This window comes from Giraffa tippelskirchi, chromosome 8 (genome assembly GCF_054371585.1).
Source record: "Giraffa tippelskirchi isolate mGirTip1 chromosome 8, T2T-mGirTip1v1.2.pri, whole genome shotgun sequence".
Classification (NCBI taxonomy): Eukaryota; Metazoa; Chordata; class Mammalia; order Artiodactyla; family Giraffidae; genus Giraffa; species Giraffa tippelskirchi.
Genome location: NC_137282.1, coordinates 39332361 through 39356698, shown reverse-complemented (window position 1 = coordinate 39356698; position 24338 = coordinate 39332361). Strand labels below are relative to the sequence as shown.

Sequence of the window (24338 nt, the reverse complement as noted above, 5' to 3'; positions counted from 1 at the left end):
TTTTTATCAAAATGACATACGTATTCAGTTAACATTTAGTCTTGGTCACGTTCCTGCTTAAATTGTATAGGTATTAATATACAGTTCACTCCAATACCATTTTTCTCTTCTTGTGTACTGGGTACTTTGTCATTTGTTTAGGGGATTCAGGTAAATACAACAATGACTATTTAGTCAATGTTTTCATCTTATAAGTGATTGATGGCATAATAATCGGTACTCTGTGCCATCTACTATTTAATCAGCTAATAAGGTACTTTGTTAGCTGAAGTGTAATACTCTTATTTTGTGTGTGTGTAAAATAATTAAAATACATTCAAAATATGTATTGCATAAGAACACAGAAGCCTGGTGTACTACAGTCCATGGGATGCAAAGAATCAGACACGACTGAGCAACTGAACAACAGCAAATATTTCCTAGTAAATCATATCATTGTAGTTCAAATCTTAGAGTTATAAGAATATAAAAGTTAATAAAATCAGTTTGTTGAAATTATAGTAATTCTTATAAGATTTTTGAGTAATTTCCACTAGTGAAAAACTATGAAGTAGTGTAGTTTTTGGCATTTGTTTATCATACTTCTGATGGGAAACCCACTCACAAAGAACTATCCATAGTGGCACACACTGTCCACGCTGGTCGCATGTCATGATACTTACTTTCCCTTCCCCAACTAAAACACTAAGTTCTTAGTTATTTTCCAGGGACCTTGTCACTGATCTTTGCATAATAATTTGATAAAAGCTAATCTTTTGAAATATTAATCTGTTAGGACATGTTACACAAATGTCCTAAATTGGTTCTCTTGTATTACTATGATTATTAGTTTGGTAATGTTGCCATAACAAATTGTCACAAATTTAAAGACTTAAAATAACACAGACATTATCTCACAGTGCAGTTAGTCTGAAAGCCAGCTTGTTTGGGTCTCAGAGGCTAAAGTCAAGGTGTCTACAGGGTTCCTTTGTTGTTGTTCAGTTGCTAAGTTGTGCCTGATTCTTTGTGTTCCCCAGTGGCTCAGTAGTAACAAACCTGCCTGCAATGTATCAAACATGGGTTTGATCCCTGAGTGGGAAAAATCATCTGGAGAAGGGGATTTTCTCACTCCAGTATTCTTGCCTGGGAAAGAGGAGCTTGGCAGAGGAGCTTGGCAGGCTACAGTCCATGGGGCCCCAAAGAGTTGGACACGACTGAAGCAAGTGAGCACAGTGAGCACTTTGAGCCCCCGTGGTCTGTGTTCCTTTCTCGATACTTTAAGGGAGAATCCACTTCCAGGCTTTTGTGAGTAGTTGGTAGCATTCACTTCCTTGTGTTTGTGAAGCCAAGGCCCCTGTTTTCTAAATGGCTGCTGGCTAGGGATCAGGGATCCTTCTCAGCTTCTAGAGACCGCTATTCTTCCTTAGCTCCTGACCCCATTCTTTCATCCATCTTCAACCCATCGGGAATGGGTCAAGACACTTTCATTGCTCAGATCTCTCTAGCTTCAACTCTTTGACTGACTCATGTCTTTGGTTTTTATGGGTTCATATGATTACAAAGCCTTTGACTATGTGGATCACAATAAACTGTGGAAAATTCTGAAAGAGTTGGGAATACCACACTACCTGACCTGCCTCTTGAGAAACCTGTATGCAGGTCAGGAATCAACAGTTAGAACTGGACATGGAACAACAGACTGGTTCCAAATAGGAAAAGGAGTATGTCAAGGCTGTATATTGTCACCCTGCTTATTTAACTTATATGCAGAGTCCATCATGGTAAATGCTGGACTGGATGAAGCACAAGCTGGAATTAAGATTGCCGGGAGAAATATCAATAACCTCAGATATGCAGATGACACCACCCTTATGGCAGAAAGTGAAGAGGAAATTAAGAGCCTCTTGATGAAAGTGAAAGAAGGCAGTGAAAGAGTTGACTTAAAGCTCAACATTCAGAAAACTAACATCATGGCATCCGGTCTCATCACTTCATGGCAAATAGATGGGCAAACAGTAGAAACAGTGGCTGACTTTATTTTTCTGGGCTCCAAAATCACTGCTGATGGTGATTGCAGCCATGAAATTAAAAGACTCTTACTCCTTGGAAAGAAAGTTATGACCAACCTAGACAGCATATTAAAAAGCAGAGACATTACTTTGCCAACAAAGGTCCATCTAGTCAAGGCTATGGTTTTTCCAGTGGTCATGTATGGATGTGACAGTTGGACTATAAAAAAAGAGCTGGGCACCAAAGAATTGATGTTTTTGAACTGTGGTGTTGGAGAAGACTCTTGAGAACCCCTTGGACTGCAAGGAGATCCAACCAGTCCATCCTAAAGGAGATCAGTCCTGGGTGTTCATTGGTAGGACTGACGTTGAAGCTGAAACTCCAATACTTTGGCCACCTGATGCAAAGAGCTGACTCATTGGAAAAGACCCTTATGCTGGGAAACATTGAGAGCATGAAGAGAAGGCGATGACAGAGGATGAGATGGTTGGATGGCATTACCGACTCAATGGACATGGGTTTGGGTAGACTCTGAGAGTTGGTGATTGACAGGGAGGCCTGGCGTGCTGCAGTGCATGGGTTCACAAAGAGTCGGACACAATTAGCTACTGAACTGATGATTACATTAGGTCTATTCAGATAAGCCAGGATAAACTTCCTCATATAAATCAGTGGGCTGGTAACCTTAATTGCAGGTAAAAATTCCATGTATCAAGACTCTTCTCAGCAGTACCCATATCAGTGCTTAGCTGAACAGTTACAGAATACAAAATCTTGGGGAGACAGTTTTACAGTTCTTTCAACCACATCATGCAATGATTTTTTTTCTTCTTGCATAAAGCATATTTAATAAGTTAGCTATAAATACTGAGCATTTTTTGTGCACTTTATCCTATGATTACATCCTTTCTTAAAGAAAGAGTGAAAACAAGGGAGAAAAACACTAAAGAACACCCTTCATTACAAGTCTCTCTCTCTCTCAGTCTCCTCGTCTTCTTCCTCCTCTCTTTTAGGTATTTTGTTGTTGTTATAAGTTGTACTTAAATATACAGCTTCTGACCAATGTCATTGAAGGCTCGGGCACTTTCTAGCTTCCTTCTCTGCCATCTTTAGCATGTGGATTCCATTCCCCTATTCATAGAAATGGCAACCCACTCCAGTACTCTTGCCTAGAGAATCCTGTGCATAGAGGAGCCTGGTAGGCTGCTGTCCATAGGGTTGCACAGAGTCGGACATGACTGAAGCGACTTAGCATGCATGCATGCACTGGAGAAGGAAATGGCAACCCACTCTGGTATTCTTGCCTGGAGAATCCCAGAGACAGAGGAGCCTGGTGGGCTGCAGTCTATGGGGTTGCACAGAGTTGGACACGACTGAAGCGACTTAGCAGCAGCAGCAGCAGCATTCATAGAAAGACTGATGATCTTCTGACAACCTGTCATTATTCCAAGCATAAAGAAGAGGAAAGAGTGGGAAAAAAATAAAGCATCTAAAGGCAAAAACACAAATGCAGATTTATGGAGCCTTGCCAATCTTCAAAATATTCCCCAAAGCTCCGTTCAATGACTTGTTTTTATCTCATCGTTGGAACTATGCTACAATGCTTTCCCTAGATGAAAGAAGAATTTCAACTAGGGAAAGAGTGGATTGAATAGATTTGGCAGATAAATATCATTGTGTCTGACACATTGTAGCAGACAAAAGACATTATAGTTTATATTTGATTATTTCTTGTCTTACATTGGATAGGCAAAAAAAAAAAAAAATTAACTCACTTTGACTGAACTAAGCCTTGGTGCCATGAAATTCATTTCCTGAAGATTGAAAAAATCAATAATCACTAAAATTCAGAAATATAATTTGATTTTTTTTTTTAGTAGATCTTGCTTGTGTGTTCAGTTACTTCAATCCTGTCCAACTCTTTGTGACCCCTCAGACTGCATGCAGCCTACCAGGCTCCTCAGTCCCAGGCAAGAATACTGAACGGGGTTGTCATGCCCTCCTCCAGGGCATTTTTATGACCCAGGGATTCAACATGTATCTCCTGCATTGACAGATTCTTTACCACTGAGCCACCTGGGAAACCCTGGTAAATCTTAGATCATATGTAATATTTTGTTTTTGCAGTCACTCAGTCATGACCAACTCTTTGCAGTCCCATGGATTGCAGCATATCATGCTTCCCTATCCCTCACTGTCACTCAGAGTTTGCTCAGCTCGGGTTCACTGAGTTGATGATGCTATCCAACAGAACTAAATATATTTTGAAGTGTAGAATAGAATGAATTTATGATCTTTTTTTCTTAGCACAAATGATAATAAGCTTTTAACTTGACTTTCTGTAATGTTCGTTTCTATAGTTTTTCTAAAATTAGGAAAAGTTAAGGGAAGACAAAGGAGAAGTTAGTGGCAGAGGTTGAGATGGTTGGATGGTCCGTTGGACCAGCTCTTTGCACACAAGTTTGAGCAAATTCTGGGCAATGGGGAAGGACAGGGGAGCCTATCGTGCTGCAGTCCACAGGGTTGCAGGAATTGGACACAACTTAATGCTTGAACAACAGCAACAGTTTATTCTAATACATTTAAGATTTACGTGTCTGATATTGTGGATTTTTGTGACTAACCTTCAAAATAGCATTCCTATAGCAGAAGTTGATTAATAGCAACAGCAAATTTAAGGCATATTATTTTACACTTTTAGTGATCTTAGTCCTTGCACTTAAAAAAAAAAGCTCCACATCAATAAATGCTAATGAGAGGACTTTGTAATGTAACCAAAATATCAACAATACTTTTTTACTTCACCATTCTCTTGTCTGGATGGCATAGTGTAGATGATGAGTAATAAAAAATGAGATTCAAAGCAATTTTCCAAACTACCTGGCACTGAAAAAATTGTAGTCATTTGGAAATATTTAGGACTCTGAACCAAATGCATTTACTATTATATAAAATGTCAGAATCAAAATACATAATAGTTACTCCTGAATTTCAAGGGCAAATCACTTAGCTACAATATTTTTAAGTCCTTGAGCATTTATTGTAAAGCATACTAAAAATGGGAATTTGAAACTGACTATATATCCCCCAACAACACATTGATTTTCAGCTATTTCAATAATGGAATAGATCTCAGTGTAGGACTGCTCTGTGATAGAAGCAATCATTCTAAGTGAGGTGTGGATTTAAAGCTATGTCAAGTTGTGAGGAAATTACTAAGTACTTCTGCTAAAAAGTTCCCTTTTTAATATGTTGCAACTTTGTTTACAATATTACACTGGTATTTTATTCCAAAGGTCTTTCATCGTAAAATATTTTCAGTGTAATATTTATTATTATGTGACAATTCAAGCAGGTAATACATACTGAAGAATTTACAACTCATCAGAGTCAGATGTGAAGTTGTCTTTCTTAGAAAGTGACAACTAAGAGATGACTAAAGCTCCAAATAATGCAATAATATTGTTGCATATAGATAAAACACATCCTTAAACAAGACAAAACTAAACAAAATTGGTAAACATAGCATGTTCTTAAAAACAACACAAAACAAAACCAAACTGTTAGGACTCTAGAAGAGCAGATACTTAAAGAAGGATGAGTGTTGGCTGCAATGCCGTGTGAAACAACCTTGGACCAAGAAAACTGGGGGAGTCTACATGCCCTGAAAGACTCTTTCTTCATGATCCCCTTTGGCATCCCACAGCAAAGGTCAGCTAGAAGTGCTTACAGTGATTCAGACTGGAGGGGGGAACACAGCTCTGTGGATGGGATAAGTATACACATTCTAATCCTTCCTTTATTCCACCACAAGACATCTCCTTAATCTGAAAGAACAGTGACACTACTGGCCTTAAGGCATTTTCAGAACAGTTTTAATGACCTTACATGATAGGTGATAAAAGAATATAAAAATGCAGACTTCTAATTTTTGAAGCTAAAGAATCTGCCTGCAATGTGGGAGACTTGGATTCAATTGCTGGGTCAGGAAGATCCCCTAGAGAAGGGATAGGCTATCCACTCCAGCTTTCTTGCCTGGAGACTTCTATGAACAGAAGAGCCTGGTCCATCATCTACAGCTGATGGTGCAGTCAGGCACGATTGAGAGACTAACAGTTTTACTTTCTTTTTTTTTTTTCCAATGAAATCTGGAAAATCTAGGTAAGGGATATGGGAATGCAAATTTCTAACTTTTTTTTTTGTTTGTTTGTTTTATGATTTTTATTTATTTTTTATTTTTATTTTTTTTTTATAAATTTATTTATTTTAGTTGGGGGCTAATTACTTTACAATATTGTAATAGTTTTTGCCATACATTGACATGAATCAGCCATGGGTTTACATGTGTTCCCCTTCCTGGACCCCCCACCCACCTCCCTCCCCATCCCATCCTTCTGGATCATCCCATTGCCCCGGCCCTGAGCCCTTGTCACATGCATCAAACATGGAATGGTGTTCTGTTTCACATATGATAATATACATGTTTCAATGCTATTCTCCCAGAACGTCCCACCTTCACCTTCTCCCTCAGAGTCCATAAAATTGTTCCATGCATCTGTGTCTCTTATTCTGTCTCGCATATAGGGTTATCGTTACCATCTTTCAAATTCCATATATATGCATTAGTATACTGTATTGTTGTTTTTCTTTCTGGCTTACTTCACTCTGTATAATGGGCTCCAGTTTCATCCATCTCAGTAGAACCGATTCAAATGTATTTTTTTTTAATGGCTGAGTAATATTCCATTGTGTATATGTACCACAGCTTCCTTATCCATTCGTCTGCTGATGGACATCTAGGTTGCTTCCATGTCCTGGCTATTGTAAACAGTGCTGCGATGAACATTGGGGTACACACGTCTCTTTCAATTCTGGTTTCCTCGGTGTATATGCCCAGCAGTGGGATTGCTATAAAAATATGTGACCTTCAAATTTCTAACTTTTGAAGGTCACATATTTTTATACTAAAATTTGAGTTAAAAATAACAACCTATACAGTACATTCTTATAGTCAGCAGTTTATAAAAAGCCAACTCACTTCACAATCCTTATAATTATTTTTGTTGTCATACTGCTCAAGTGTCTTAGCCATTATAAATCTCAAGCCTTTGTATTCCAACTGTGTCTCACTCAAATTACAGGTAAAAATTTTAGAGATTGTGTTGCTACATGGTGTTCTTATTGCTTTCAGTTGAGGATAAAATTCAGTTCCAAAATCCCACCCTGAAGATTAGCATTCTAAGTACAAACTAGTAGTTTAATCTTTTCAGAAATCTGAGCCTGAGGCAGAGGAGGTATGTTCAATTCCAGGGAGCAGAAGTAAAAGAAGCATCAGGAAAGAAGGGAGAGACAATACAAATATAGATTATTGAATTGCCTACCACTAAGTAAGATAAGCAGGAACGCAGCGGTTGAGGGAGAAATATTAATAACCTCAGATATGCAGATTAAACCACCTTTATGGCAGAAAGTGAAGAAGAACTAAAGAGCCTCTTGATGAAAGTGAAAGAGGAGAGTGAAAAAGTTGGCTTAAAGCTCAACATTCAGAAAACTAAGATCATGGCATCTGGTCCCATCACTTCATGGCAAATAGATGGGGAAACAGTGGCTGACTTTATTTTCCTGGGTTCCAAAATCACTGCTGATGGTGATTGCAGCCATGAAATTAAAAGACGCTTACCCCTTGGAAGGAAAGTTTTGACCAACCTAGACAGCATATTAAAAAGCAGAGACACTACTTTGTCCACAAAGGTCCGTCTAGTCAAGGCTATGTTTTTCCAGTGGTCATGTATGGATGTGACAGTTGGACTACAAAGAAAGCTGAGCGTCAAAGAATTGATGCTTTTGAACTGTGGTGTTGGAGAAGACTCTTGAGAGTCCCTTGGACTGCAAGGAGATCCAACCAGTCCATCCTAAAGGAGATCAGTCCTGAGTGTTCATTGGAAGGACTGATGTTGAAGCTGAAACTCCAATACTTTGGCCACCTGATGCAAAGAGCTGACTCATTTGAAAAGACTCTAATGCTGGGAAAAAATGAGAGTGGGAGGAGAAGGGGACGACAGAGGATGAGATGGTTGGATGGCATCACTGACTCAGTGGACATGGGGTTGCAAAGAGACAGACACTACTGAGCGACTGAACAACAACAACAACAACAAATTGGGGGAGGTCTATTTCTTATATAGCAGTAGATCATATACTCTTCTATCTTTTCCCTCTTTATGGTCTGTGTCCCAGGCATCATGTCCTAGGCTCTCAAGTGTTCCCTGTTACCCCTCATGTCTAGAGCTTTCAAATAGTGTCACCCAAGTAAAATAATAGTCTTTAATATTAATACTTCAAGTTAATTGCAGTTGTTCTCTAAAATCTGAACCGCTTATCCCATGCCTCATGCCATACTTTAAAAATGTTGTCTCTTTTCTTAATGGAAACTTTCACAATTTGGAATTATATTTTTGTATGATTATTTGGCAAATGTCTGAGTTTGCCAGTTGGATTGTAAGCTTACTGAGGCAAGGTTTCCCTTTTTTGTTTTTTAACTCTAACACTCAACATAGTGCTTGACACAGTTCTTGGTCAGTATGTATCTTTCAATTAACATATGATTATATGATTATATGAGAGGCATCAGTGGTGCAAAATTTTCGCTATTTATAGGTATATCATCTGGCAATTATAGTAATTAATAAAACAATTAAATAAGTAATGTGTTAAATTAGCAATCCAATTACATATCAAATTTAATTTTCTAATAAAATTAATAAATAAGAAACATCATAGAAGGAAACAATTCTCTGTTGCAATAGAACAAAAATTTAAATATTTAGAAATAACTCATCCAACAAGTTTCATTCAACGGGTAAAATAGTGAAGCATTATGCTTCTGCTGCTGCTAAGTCGTTTCAGTCCTGTCCGACTCTGTGTGACTCCATAGACGGCAGCCCACCAGGCTCCGCTGTCCCTGGGATTCTCCAGGCAAGAATACTGGAGTGGGTTGTCATTTCCTTTTCCAGCACATGAAAGGGAAAAGTGAAAGTGAAGTTGCTCAGTCGAGTCCGACTCCTAGAGCCCCCATGGACTGCAGCCTGCCAGGCTCCTTTGTCCATGGGATTTTCCAGGCAAGAGTACTGGAGTGGGGTGCCATTGCCTTCTCCATCAGAAAGGTGTCCTTCTATTAGTCATGTGACATATTAACATAGTATTAATATAGTGATTTAAAATTAACAGTCCGAAACTGCAGTTACTTTTGTACCATCTCTATGATTACATAAATATACATAGTTTTCAACTTTCACTGTTAGAACCAACTATGAGTTTAGATAGAATTGTCTATCAGGGAGGATTATGGGAGAAGTTTCTGCTGTTAGAGAGTGCTGATATATGCTATTTACAAGAGATTAGAACTAACTTTTTTTCCTTACTAAATTCTTTATTAAAAGTATGAACTTAATTTGTACGAACTCACATTTTTAATAAGGATTAATCGAAATCATTAATAGAAAGTTCATAGCAGACTGAGAAACAACTTATAATCTGTTTGTTTTTGCAATTGTTATTATAGTTAACTCATAGCTAGCATTGCTGCTGCATTGTCAAATCTGATTAGCTCTTTCTGTTAAGCATTTTTTCAGAGTGGTAAATGAGTATATAGTGTCTTTGAAAAGTGTCTCTCATTAGAATTTCCCCAGGATTCTTGTGAGGAATTTAGTTTCTTGTGAATCCCATTAGGGTGTTTGGAATTGAGGACCTGGAACGCATATTGTAAAAAGAAACCCAAGTGATTTTTCACCCACACTCAACTTATAATTTGTAAAATTCACCGTACTAGCTTGTGAATTAAAGTTACATTCTCTGTGGGATTTCTATTCTACATCCAATTTAAATCTAGGATATGTCTATTTCTAGTTCATTTCAAGCCAATTAACTTTCCTTATTTACTAATAAAATTCACATTTACTTTATTAGTGTATCTTTCTTACTTAATTTAAAAAAACCACTTTTAATGTGGATGCATTAATCAAAGCTTTCGTTTTAATTAATGATAAACTGAATTCCATAAAATTGGTACGTGATTTTATTAAAATTAATTATAATGAAGTTAAAATAATCACCTTTAAGAATGTGCATTTCCTTCTAATAGGGATTAGATTTCAACTGCTATTTACATATTTCCATACATAACTCAGAGAACTGTAATGTATATTAAACCCTGATAGTTATTAACTGTTTTTGCTGTTCCTTCACTGTGATAATACTATATCTAAAAGGAATGTGAGACTTAGGGGTTTGAAATGACTAAAAGTGAAAGTGTAAGTCACTCAGTCGTATCCAACTCTTTGCAACCCCATGGACTGTATTCCATGGAATTCTCCAAGCCAAAATACTGGAGTGGGTAGCCTTTGCCTTCTCCAGGGGATCTTCCCAAGCAAGGGATCAAACCCAGGTCTCAGGCATTGCAGGCAGATTCTTTACCAGCTGAGTCACAAGGGAAGTCCTTGAAATGGCTAAAGGCATGTGTTAATTTCTTCATTCAAAAATCACATTGAAATTACAGAATAATCACAAAATAAAATAAACAGTTAAAGACTTGGAGGTCCTGAAAAATCAAGAAGAGTCCCTTGTAAAACTATATTATTGAGTTGTTTCTGAAGCATACGGAGCCAACAAGATCAGATTGACTTTAGAGGATAACCTAACCTGAAGCTCAATAAAGGCAAAATTAAGAAACCTCAAAATAGTTGTGATTCCAAATATCGTAAAATGCATTAGGTCAAGAAATAGTTGGGAACCTAGAGAAAACTCTCTTATAGCCAAGTATGAAATAGATTACTTTTGCCTGCTACCTCTTATCATTTTCTGTATCTAGAGAATTTGTCCCAGAATACCCTGCCAAGAGATCAAGCATGGCAGGTTCCCAGAGTGTTGAAGCTGGAAGGAGAAGCTAAGAGGCATTTAGGAAAACTTCTGATGATTAACATATAAATGGCTATTTCTTCCTGCTCAACAGAAAAGTGAGACCAGACTCAAATTCATAATTGCAACCACAGCTAGAAATCACGTAAAGTAAAAGTGCATCTGCTGTTTGGAAAAGAAAGAAACATTTAGTGTTGCGCTGAGTGAATAAAAATAAGCCACTTCAACTGCTAATATTGATCAGTGTTAACTATTGTTATAAATTTACACAGAAAAGTCCATAATGACCAAACATCTGGGAGAACATAGAAAAGGAGCACTAGCTGGAGCAAGTGAAAGAACTATCTATTAATGAAAGAAATTAATAGAAAAAATAAACACAAATAATAAGTATCTTTATTTAGTAGATTTGAGAAGGTAGCATTTCTGCAAAACATGAATATGAAACTTTTTAAAGGGAGCTTAGAAACGGAGAAGGCAATGGCACCCCACTCCAGTACTCTTGCCTGGAAAATCCCATGGATTGAGGAGCCTGGTAGGCTGCAGTCCATGGGGTCGCTAAGAGTAGGACACGACTAAGTGACTTCACTTTCACTTTTCACTTTCATGCATTGGAGAAGGAAATGGCAACCCACTTCAGTGTTCTTGCCTGGAGAATCCCAGGGATGGAGGAGCCTAGTGGACTGCCATCTATGGGGTCGCACAGAGTCGGAAACAACTGAAGCGACTTAGCAGCAGCAGCAGAAATTTAAAATAGATGCAAATGCAACCTCAATAATATGTATCCTACTGAGGAATGTTGCTGTTTGGTCACTAAGTTGTGTCCGACTCTTTGAAACCCCACGGATTGCAGCATGTCAGGCTTCCCTGTCCTTCACTACCTCCCAGAGTTTGCTCTAATTCATGTCCATTGAGTCAGTGATGCTGTTGAACAGTCTCATCCTCTGCCACCTGAGGAACAGATATAATATAAGAGAAAAAGGATCAGGGAACATGTGAAACAATCCAACACTGAAGAAACTGTGAGTGTCTACATGTCCTGGAGGACTCTTTCTTCCTGAACCTCACTGGCCTATCACAGCGAAGGTCTGAATATCAACTAAGAAGTGCTTATGGTGATGCAGACTGAAGAAGGAAAAAAATAGAGAGAACTACGTCATAATAAAACCTGGATTTACTCTATGTGAAAAATTATTAGAAAGACAGAGACATCACTGTGCCTACAATGGTCCATATAGTCAAAGCTATGGTTTCTTCAGTAGTCATGTACACATGTAAGAGTTGGACCATCAAGAAGGCTGACTGCTGGAGAATTAATGATTTTCAAGCCGCAGTGCTGGAGAAGACTCCTGAGAGTCCCTTGGATAATAAGGAGATCAAATCAGTCCATCCTAAAGGAAATCAACCCTGAATATTCATTGGAAGGACGGATGCTGAAGCCAAAGCTTCAATACTTTGGCTACCTGATGCAAAGAGCCGACTCATTGGAAAAGACCAGATGCTGGGAAAGATTTAAGGCAGGTGGAGAAGGAGGTGACAGAGGATGGGATAGTTGGATGGCATCATCAACTCAATGAACATGAGTCTGAGCACACTCCAGGAGATAGTGAAGGACAGGGCAGTCTGATATGCTTCAGTCCATGGGGTCGCAAAGAGTCAGACAGGACTTAGTGACTGAAAAACAGCAACAACAAAAATTACTTACCAATGTCCCTTTATATATTGGCTTCCCAGGTGGCACTAAAGTCATAAAGAGCCCACCTCCCAATGCTGGAGACATAAAAGTGGCAAGTTCCATCCCTGAGTTGGGAAAATCCTCTGGAAGAGAAAATTACAACTCACTCCAGTATTCTTATCTGCAGAATCCCACGAACAGAAGAGCCTGGCAGGTTACAGTCTATAGGGTCATAAAGAGTTGAACAACTTGTGTCTAAGACATGAATATCATTCAGTCTATTCAAGCAACTATAATGTCTGCACACAAAGAATAAAGGCACTAAAATATTCTTACTAAATTTGAATAAATGGCAACCATATGGATTATGAGCCAATGAATATATAATATGAAAAAAAAGTTCCCAGGAAGACATTGATGTTTAAAGAAGTAACTAAAAACTAAGAAAAAATTTAGTTAAGCCTTCAATCAAGAAGATAACGTAAGAATAATTTTCTCAAGTCATAAAAAGTTTCTACAATAATTCAGCAGAAACATTGCTTAAAACAAGCAAGTAAAGTGAAAGTGCAAGTCACTCAGTCATATCCACCTCTTTGCAATCACATGGACTATATAGTCCATGGATTCTCCAGGCCAGAATACTGGAGTGGGTAGGCTTTCCCTTCTCCAGGGGATCTTCCCAATCCAGGGATCAAACCCAGGTCTCCTCATTGCAGGCAGATTCTTTACAAGCTGAGCCACAAGGGAAGCCCCCGCAAAAAACAAAAAAAACTATATTCCATTTATTCTCTCACAGTGCTGGAAGCCAGATGAAAGTCAGTATTACTTAATGGGAATCATGGTGGCGGCAGGACCATGGTTCCTCCGGAGACTCTAAAGGAGAATGTTTTCCTTGACTCTTCTAGTTTCCCGTACTGTAGGCATCCTGTCAAATGTGGTCCATTGCTCCAATCTTCAAGGCCAGCATCTTTAAGTATCTCTCTGCTCCATCTTCACATTGCCTTCCCCCTATCTGTGTAAAATCTGAGTCCTTGCAAGGATACGTATGATGGCATTTAGGGCATACTGGTGGCACTAGTGGTAAGGAACCATCTGCCAATGCAAGAGACATAAGAGGCACAGGTTCGAGCCCTAGGTCAGGAAAATCCACTAGATTAGGGCATGGCAATCCACTCCAGAATTCTTGTCTGGAGGATTCCATGGACAGAGAAAACTGGCGGGCTATAGTCCAAGGGATTACAAAGAGTCAGACTGGACTGGAGCAATTTCACACGCATACTCATGATAATCCATCATAATTTTTATTGCAAGACCTCAATTTATTCACATCTGCAAATACTCTTGTCTTTTTGCAATATAAGATCACATTCACAGTCTCCAGGGATGAGAATGTGTGTATTTTGGGGGCAGATATTTTTCAGCCTACTACTATGATGCAGCAATATTGATAGATTCACAGTGAAATAATACTTTAATTTTAACTAGTATTGAACATATTTAATATTTACCTTCAAAACATTTTAATGAGCATAGGAGAGGATTAGAAAAATGTTTCCTTCAACTGAGAATATGTATTTGTAGAAACCTTCACCATCATTCTTCACTCAGGTCCTGTGATAAGACAGATAATGCAAATGAATGAATGTCGAAATCTCTGTACAAATAAATGTTGCTAAAAAAACTACTGTTTCTATTGGAGCCTCAAGGATGTCAAAATATCATCCTGATGAAATTATAACAAACTGACAAAATAAGAGGGCAATTATTGAGAGTCTAATAATAGTAAATAAAGAAAAATCTTTTATTTCTTAGAATTAGTTATCAAGATGAACAAAAGTCCTGTGTTACTAGAGCTGAATATTGGGGAAATTAGAAAAAAATAGAGTACTGGTCATATTTTAAAGTCTACAGGTAACCCTGAATTAGGCCTGAGGAGCTAGAATTCGTGGTTTTGGGGTAGAGTTCCATAAATAGTGATCAAAAATACATACATACATAAATGAATAAATAAATATTTACTTTTTGAAATATCAAACTAAGCTTTCATACTGTTCATTAATCTTACTGAATGAGCACCTGATCCTCAGAGAAATGGTCTCAATCTCATCAAGCTGAAGCAGCTGCCATTCCAAGGAAAATAAACAGAGAGGAAGAAAACGTTCTATTTATAGGAGTATTTTAGAGAATGTCTATCAGAAGCTCTGAGGCTTGAACAAGTACAAAAATACATCTATTACATTTAACTGGAATCGGGCAGAGTGAATCAGTTTCCCAGTTCTGAAATGTTAAAGGGCACACATTTCATTGTATTTCTTCCTGGCTTCTCTACATCAAAAAAAAAAAAAAAAATCCATTCTTGACAGAAGGCAGCAGTAGAAGGCCTTGTTACAACGTACTGTCGTTCTGGTGAATGACTTTGATTACGCTGGGTCCTGGTGCTGTGAAAATCAGGTTAAAAAAATATAAGAATGGTTTCTTTTTAGTAAGGAAAATGCCAGGAAATTCTTTCATAAAAGAATAAAAATTTATTCCTATGAAAGTGAGAGAAAAAGCTTAAGCATCCTTATTTTACAAGAGGTAAAGGCTTTAACCAGAAATGGATTTTTTTGTTGTTGTTGCTGCTTGAGATTTGAAAGATACTCTTTCTCTATTTTTTCCTTTTTCTTAACTTAAGTCAATCTGAAATTTTATGTTCAGTTCAGTTGCTCAGTCGTGTCCGACTCTTTGCGACCCTATGAGTCACAGACGCCAGGCCTCCCTGTCCATCACCAACTCCCAGAGTTTACCCAAACCCATATCCATCGAGTCGGTGATGTCATCCAACCATTTCACCCTCTGTCATCCCCTTCTCCTCCTGCCCCCAATCCTTCCCAGCATTAGGGTCTTTTCCAATGAGTCAACTCTTTGCATGAGGTGGCCAAAGTATTGGAGTTTCAGCTTCAACATCAGTCCTTCCAGTGAACACTCAGGACTGATCTCCTTTAGGATGGACTGGTTGGATCACCTTGAAGTCCAAGGGACTCTCAAGAGTCTTCTCCAACACCACAGTTCAAAAGCATCAATTCTTTGGCGCTCAGCTTTCTTCACCGTCCAACTCTCACATCCATACATGACACTGGAAAAACCATAGCCTTGACTAGATGGACTTTTGTTGGCAAAGTAATGTCTCTGCTTTTAAATATGCTATCTAGGTTGGCCATAACCTTCCTTCCAAGGAGTAAGCATCTTTTAATTTCATGGCTGCAATCACCATCAGCAGTGACTTTGGAGCCCAAAAATATAAAGTCTGACACTGTTTCCACTGTTTCCCCATCTATTTCCCATAAAGTGATGGGACCAGATACCATGATCTTAGTTTTCTGAACGTTGAGCTTTAAGCCAACTTTTTCGTCTCCTCTTTCACTTTCATCAAGAGTCTCTTTAGTTCCTCTTCACTTTCTGCCATAAGGGTGATGTCGTCTGCATATCTGAGGTTATTGATATTTCTCCCAGCAATCTTGATTCCAGCTTGTGTTTCTTCCAGCCCAGCGTTTCTCATGATGTACTCTGCATAGAAGTTAAATAAGCAGAGTGACAATATACAGCCTTGACATACTCCTTTTCCTATTTGGAACCAGTCTGTTGTTCCATGTCCAGTTCTAACTGTTGCTTCCTGACCTGCATACAGGTTTCTCAAGAGACAGGTCAGATGGTTTGGTATTCCCATCTCTTTCAGAATTTTCCACAGTTTATTGTGATCCACACAGTCAAAGGCTTTGGCATAGTCAATAAAGCAGAAATAGATGTTTTTCTGGAACTCTCTTGCTTTTTTGAAATTTTATGTAAGAATATAATTTGTCTTTATTTCTTTGAATTGAGTCTGTTTTAGGAACAGCAACAACAAAAGTTCTTTACAAAAGATACTTTGGTATCATTAAGACTTATAGGACTGAGCTCCATAAGTTTAAGATTCATGTTTGTTAGAAACTTATAGAAATTCCACAGCCTAGAGAAGGACCTACCCTTAAATCAGTGCTCAATAAGTTTTCTTGAATAAATTAATGATAATCAATATTTAGTTTGGACTAAATGACCCTTAAGTAAATTAAAATTAATAAAACAGATTGGTTTATTACTAGCTCAGTCTGTCTCTCTGAGGCCCAGTGAATATTAGATAATATATATTCTGGGACTATGGTAATGCATTTCTAGATGATATCCTATTTCTCAATGAAGGATATCCTTGTGGTTAAGTGGTTTTCATTGCTTTAAACAATGAAAACCACTATGTGAAAATGATTAGTGTTGAACTACTTAGTTCATGGTACACTATTATTAGAAGAATTAAAAAATATGCTGAAATTCATAGGTTTAAAAACCTAACTTGATGAATAAAAAGTTAGATTGCTTCAGGAAATAAACCAGGACTAAATTTCAGTTCAGTTCAGTTGCTCAGTCATGTCCAACTCTTTGCAACTATTTATTTAAAAGGAAATTCTTTTTCCCAAACTGCAATACAGGCAGTACTTTGAGCTCTTGGCTATTCACTTAAAAGTGAATGTGTGTTGTATTTTGTTTATTAACAGAATGTGCATTAAAATATTTTCCCTCCGACCTAATCTCTTATTAATGAATTTATTATGATCATATCTAAAATATTAATTTTATTTATTGTGGTTTTTGAATCTGTCTGTTAGCCAGAGAAATAATTTCCAAGTCATTGCTAATGTGAAAATGGGCCCGGTCTCACAGTTATTCAAAAACAAGCCCATAGACGTTCTGGGAGAATAGCATTGAAACATGTATATTATCATATGTGGGGCAGAACACCATTCCATGTTCGATGCATGGGGCAGGTGCTCGGGGCTGGGGCAGTGGGACGACCGGAGGGATGGGATGGGGAGGGAGGGGAGAGGGGGGTCCAGGAGGGGGAACGCATGTGGACCCATGGCTGGTTCGTGTCAATATGTGGCGGAAACTACTACAATATTGTAAAGTAATTAGCCCCCAAATAAAATAAATAAATTTATTTAACAAAAAACAAGCCCATAAAGTTTTAAAGTGTAACTCCAGTGATCTTAATTCTTGCATTCAGACTGAAGTACACAAAAGCCTGAAAAATTAGGCCCCAAGCTGGGCATATTAGAGAGACATGTCACACTATGAAGTTTTCTCCAAGTAAAAATCTAAAACTTTTCAAATATGCACACATACACAGATGGGGGTAGGAGTAAGATGGAACTAGAGAACCTCTTTAAAAGGATAGATTATGAGACGGAAAACATTTCATTATTTTTTTCTATGAATAAAAATACTTACATTGAATTCACTGCTGCTTTATAACATCACCAACTTTTTTCATAGAATGATACATATGATTACAGGTATTAGATATGTTGGAAAATGTATAGTAAATAAAAAAGATTTGTTGATAGTTACGGATTTTAAGAATTACTTTTTCTCTTTTATTTCATGTATATTTATTTCTTCTGTACATTGCTAGGCTCCTCTGTCTACCCCATGGACTGTAGCCCATCAGGCTCCTCTGTCTATGGGGTTTCCCAGGCAAAAATACTGGAGTGGGTTGCCATTTCCTTCTCTGGGCAAATTTCCCTACCCAGGGATCGAATCCAGGTCTCCTGAATTGCAGGCAGATTTTTTATCGTCTGAGCCACTGGTGACTAGAAATAAATACCTTTATTTAAAATTACAAAAAAAAAAAAACCTATAAGAATTTTTAAGAGAAAATTATTAGAAAATATTTGTGTATGAAAGTCTCCTCCACAGAATGTCAGAATATATGAAAACCCACTGTGATACATTTATTTGAAAAAGCAGAAAATAACTTCTTAAATTAAAATAAAGAAAAAAGGCATAAAATATTATTTTCAACTTCAAAATAACTTATTTGTTAACAAAATTATTGAACGTAACAAGAGTACAAGGAGACATAAGCAAATTTAATAGTACCAGAAATAGTGTCAAGCTTTTATTTTTCTAATAAATGCATTTGTAAAGTTCTTAAATTGTGTGATAAATTGTAGGAGCTTTAGGAATGCTTGTCCTTGCTGTTATTTTTACTCCTATGTTTTTAATTTAAATTATAAGCATTTTTAGATTTGTCTTATGTTTAAATGCCTAAAGAATTAGAATATATCACGAACATATAATTAGCGAGAACTCTAATTTGAATGACAGTTTTGTTATTCACTATTATCCATTTTGAGCACATTTTTAAATTATTCAAGTAGAAAACTTATTAGACAGTATATTTCATGAAATATATTCCTGTTAATAAACTAAATTACAGCAATTTAGTCATATTAATATAATATGCAATGTTTGTAATATTATGGTTGAGCACTATGTGAGAAAAATACACTTTAAAATATTATAAAACCACTTGAAAATACAGAGGAAAAATATTACTTTTTCTTAAACTTAAAATTAGAAAACAGAGCAAGGATAAATGTTTATTTAAATGCCCACAAATAAAAGTGTTGGAAAAGAAATCAGTTTGAATCCTAACTATGCATTGTGTGTTGTGCTATGCTCTGATGCTTCAGTCGTGTCCACCTCTTGGTGATCCTATGGACTAGAGCTTGCCAGGTTCCTCTGTCCAAGGAATTCTCCAGGCAAGAATGCTGGAGTCAGTTGCCATGCCCTCCTCCAGGGGTTCTTCCCAGCCCAGGGATTGAACCGGTAGCTCCTGCATCTCCTGTACTGCAGGCAGATTCTTTACCGCTGAGCCACAGGGCGAAGCCACAACTATACATTATGTCAGGTATTATATATAAACATAAGAGGTATTATTAAGATATGCTGAACATTCTAAAACTATTAGTTTTATAATGAAGCAACAACAACAACAAAAAGCTCAAGTTATACATGTGATGGAGAATGAGCCAACTCAAACCTCAAAAATGAGTTATTTAAGATCTGAATGAGGGTGAAAAAAGTCAAGCTGAATGAAATCTTTACTACAACAGAGGTGATAATTATTATGGAACTAAGATGGAGAGATGATTATTATATCAGGGGATTTAGTTGGGCTTTAGAATGTAGGAGGGAGCATCTGAAATGAAATTTGAGGCGACAATACCATCAGGGAGAAATTTCAGGAAAGTAGGTTAACCAGCTATAGAATGTGCATTAATCAAAGGGGAAATGAATACACATGGAAAATATGTTGGGAAAGTGAAAACAATTGTTGAGGACTTCTTTGTTTTTATTATAGATGCTAGTTGTTAGAAAATGCTCCTAGGAAATTAAATGTGAAATGAAAAATTTTATCACTAGATGGGAGACTAGACTAAATGTAATCTCTAACATACAGTCCTTTAATGTGTGTAAGGTTGCATTCTAAGTGTTTCTCATGAATTAATTTATTCTTGACAACAGATATGAAGATCTACATATACATATCTCCACTATATATATATGAGGAACAAAGACCCAGAGATGCTGAATAACTTACTGAAGTAAATACAGTAAAAAAAAAAAAAAGGCAGATGTATTAAGTTCACCCAAATATTCTGACCTCAGATGTCTGCTCTTAACAATTACACTTAAATACGCTTCTCCAATTTTTAAGTGTGATGCCCTTGAACAAATATAATAACACTTCAAATTCTCATTGTTGTTCCAATAAGAAATCAGGCTATGCCATTTGGTGTAAAATTTTATTTTTTCAAGGATACCAAATTTACTAGATTTCTTATAAATATTCTTAAATGCTTATCCTCAATACCCTTTCTGTTGTATTCTTAAACCCAAATATGTAATGTGAGTGCAAAAATGACAAACTCTTTTTATTTGAAGAGTAGGGAACGTGCATGTAAGTAAGGCTGTATTTAGAAATTCATCATTCTTGCTCTAGTTTAATGAAAAATATTTATTGATAAACAGCAGACTCGTTGCCAGAATTCAGTGAAATAAAGTCTGTGAATAAAAATAAGCAATCTGAAATATATATATATGATACATGCTGGGCACTAAAGAATATATGGATTTGATTCAAATCTTGCTTTTTTTAAATCTTGGATTGGATTATTTTTGTTCATTTACATTTAAACCTGCTTTAGGAAAAATATTTATTGAAAAAGTTCTTGAGTCTATTCAGCAGTCAAATTCAAAAAAGTCGACAAAATTTGCAAACATTTATTTAAAAGAAAAATCACCCAATATTTCTTTTGAAGAGAGGCACAACAAATGTTTGGATCTGACAGTTGGATTCTGTCAGTTTTAGTAATTGTTTTCTTAGACCATCATGAGATCACTGATATTAACTACATCCTGTGGTCTGGAAAGTGAATATTTGTCTGCTGCCCAGTTTGTTCTGAAAAGGTTAGTTCTCAAGAGAAATCTCCATCTTTCAGACCTGTCTTTTTCCACATCAGCTTCTAGCTGCCAGTGCCAAAGTATGTACACATTCCTGAAAGGAAATTGAAAGTCGCTCAGTCTTGTCTGACTCTTTGTGACCCTAGAATTCTCCAGGCCAGAATACTGGAGTGGGTGGCCTTCTCCATTCCCTTCTCCAGAAGTTCTTCCCAACCTAGGGATCGAACCCAGGTCTCCCACATTGCAGGCGGATTCTTTACCAGCTGAGTCACCAGGGAAGCCAAAGAATACTGGAGTGGGTGGCCTATCGCTTCTCCAGCAGATCTTCTCAACCCAGGAATCCAACTGCGGTCTTCTGTATTACAGGTGGATTCTTTACCAGCTGAGCTACCAGGGAAGCCGGTATATATTCCTAAGAGATATCAAAGATCCTATATCTCCTAATTAGCTTAAAGGGAGTATCAGACAGTTTCTCTCTCAATCACACACACACGCACACACACAGCTTGTAGTCAGTAAATTGCGAATATGGCATAGTGTTTGCAACACTGCTTATCTGATTTCTTCTTAAAGTTTTCAACTTTTACAGAGTATCAATTCTAGGCATTTTGTGAAATAATCAAAACAGGGCTTTAAAGTCTTTGGTCTGACCCAGAGTAAGTTGCTCTTTTTTGAAATGCAGCTTATTCTATAACTCTTCTGTTACTCCATGTACTTTATTAGCTTTTCCTCCTTCAAATCGCTCCCTCCTGCTGTGATGACACTTACATAAAAACCTGAAAAGCTCACACATGAAAATGTATGTTACTATCTTACTAACTTCAGAGTAGTTCTTACTTTGTGTCTGGTTTGCATGTTCCATCATCATATATGCTAGAGCATCATCTTTTGCTTTCTGAACAATCTTAGCATTTTTGACCGTAGATGTGTGAGTTTATATCTAGACTCTATTCTTAAGCACATGCACTAAAATTGAAGTGATACAGAAAAGATTAGCATGGCCCCTGTGCAAAAATGAGATGCAATTTGTGAAGCATTCCATAATTTTAGGACTTTCTTGGTGGTTCAGATGGTAAAGAATCTGCCTGTGATGCAGGAGACCTGGGTTCAATCCCTGGGTCAGGAAGATCCCCTGGAGAAAGGAATGGCAACCCACTCCAGTATTTTTGCCTGGAGAATCCCATGGACAGAGGAGCCTGGTGGGCTATAGTTCATGGAGTCACAAAGAGTCGGACACAACTGAACAACTAACACTTTCACTTTCCCTATTCTGTTTGTTTATCCTTATGCCAATATTACACTATTTTAATTATAGTAGCTTTATAGTAAGTCTTAAAATTATATAGGAAATGCTCTCTTCCAAAATTGTTTAGCTATGTTAGATCATTTGCATTTATATACAAATTTTAGAATGTTTGATTATTTCTTCATAAAAAACTGCATTAAGTCTGCAGAACAACAATTAAGTCTCTATTTTAGTCTTTTTTTCTAATTTATCTCAGTAATGTTTTATAATTTCTAATTCTCAGCACTTAACATATATTGGATCAAATGCATCACAAAATATTCACGTTTGTTGATGTTACACTAAATGACATTTTTTAAATGTTCAGTTTCCAGTTTTCCCTTGCTAGAACACAGAAAGACAATTGACTTTCATATATTGATATTGTACTCTTTCCTTGCTAAACAGATTTGCAAGTTCTAATAGCTTTTTTAATAGATTCCTTAAGATATTCAATGTATACAAACATGTCAACTGTGAGTGAAGACAGTTTTACTTTTTTCTGTCCATTTGCATAGTCTTTATTTATTTTTCTTACTTAAGTCCACAACTAGTACTTCTAGATCATTATTTAATAGAATTAGTGAGAGTGGAGAAAATCTTGTGTCCAATCATAAAGTCAATTTTATAATTTAACTGTTACATACAACATTAGATGTTGCTTTTCTAGTTTAGAAAGCTATTTTTTATTCCTAATTTTTACTGTGTAGGTCTATGATGCATTCTGAACCAATTTTCTGTTTGATTAAGGTAAAGATTGAGGTTATTTATTTATTTGTTTCATATGGATATCTACTCGTTCCAAAAGAATTTGTTCTAAAAATATCCCTTCTTCCCTTGGTATTTTTGTTGAAAATTAAGTAATCATTTATGAGCACATATATATCCTGATCTTCTGCTACAGTAATCTATATTTCTGTATTTACACCAGTGCCATACCGACGTGATGAAGTCGATTCATAGTCAGTCTCAAAATCAGGTGCATGTGTTCCGACACTGGTTTTCTCTTTGAAAATCATTTAGGCCTTACCAAGTTCTCTGCATTTTCACAAAGTATTTAGAATCACTTGTCAAAATAATAAATACTTTCTTCCATGTTAATTTACAATATATTAAATGTACATTTTGATGTATTGATGATGCTATTTGGAAAAATATATTTAATAAAAAATAATCTCATGACTTCTTATAATCATCATCATACTACACACAATGTATATAACAAATAAAACATATACAACAAAACAAGCTATAGTCATTGGTATGAAATATTATGTTTCATCAAATGACAATGAGGTGTTTCTTGAATATGGGTCAGATGGTGACACAAGGGTTGGTTCAGGCTTCTATGGTGTTCCAGTGGTTAAGATGCAGAGGTTCTAATGCAAGGGGCAAAGGTTTCATCCCTTGTCAGGGAACTAAGATCCCACATGCTGCATGGCACAACCAAAATTTTTAAAAAATTTAAAAAATGAAACTATGGAGATAATTGAGGATACCCCCCACACCTTTGAAAATATAATGTAAAATATCATTTTTAGAGGAAGATACATTCATATAAAATTAAACAAAATATAAAAATTAGACCAGCAGAAGAAGTCATCACTTTCTTAGGGGAAAAAAGCATATACAGATGAAAAGAAATAAATAAGAGGGACACTGAAATTGTAGTTCCCACTATAATGTGGGAGAGGTAGGCAAGAAATATTTCATAGAAGCAATGGACCTCCTGGCTTACATAATCTCAGTTAAACTTGTCCTAGCACAATAGTTTAAAAATCCTAACTCAAACTCATAGCCTTTAGACACTGTTGAAAATTAATTTGGTGGGAGCATGGATAAATTGACTTTCAATTAATGAAATTACTATAACAATTCCTTTATAGATACTTAGATTTAATGTATCCTAGCATTTTTGCCTGTTTGGTACTTCTTATAACTTTTAATTTATCCATTATTCATACATGGAAAGCATGAGTCAGAAAAGACTCATACTCATTAGAGGTAACCTACATAGCATTCCAAATTTTATTCAATGGGTAGGTTTGAAACTTTGCTTTTGTTATTTTTCTTTCTTTTGTCATTGCAATTTGACTTAACTCATTAATAAAATGTTTTAAACTTAACTGCACTTCCTATATTCTCTTAATTTTTCTT

At 36.6% G+C, this 24338-nt stretch overlaps 1 non-coding gene across 1 annotated transcript; it reads left to right on the top strand.

Annotated features, from left to right (window-relative positions):
• Positions 1-21840: 21840 nt before the first annotated feature.
• Positions 21841-21944, top strand: LOC145519284 (U6 spliceosomal RNA). The gene has a single exon (XR_014063697.1). It is a non-coding gene; the product is annotated as a U6 spliceosomal RNA (small nuclear RNA).
• Positions 21945-24338: the final 2394 nt, after the last annotated feature.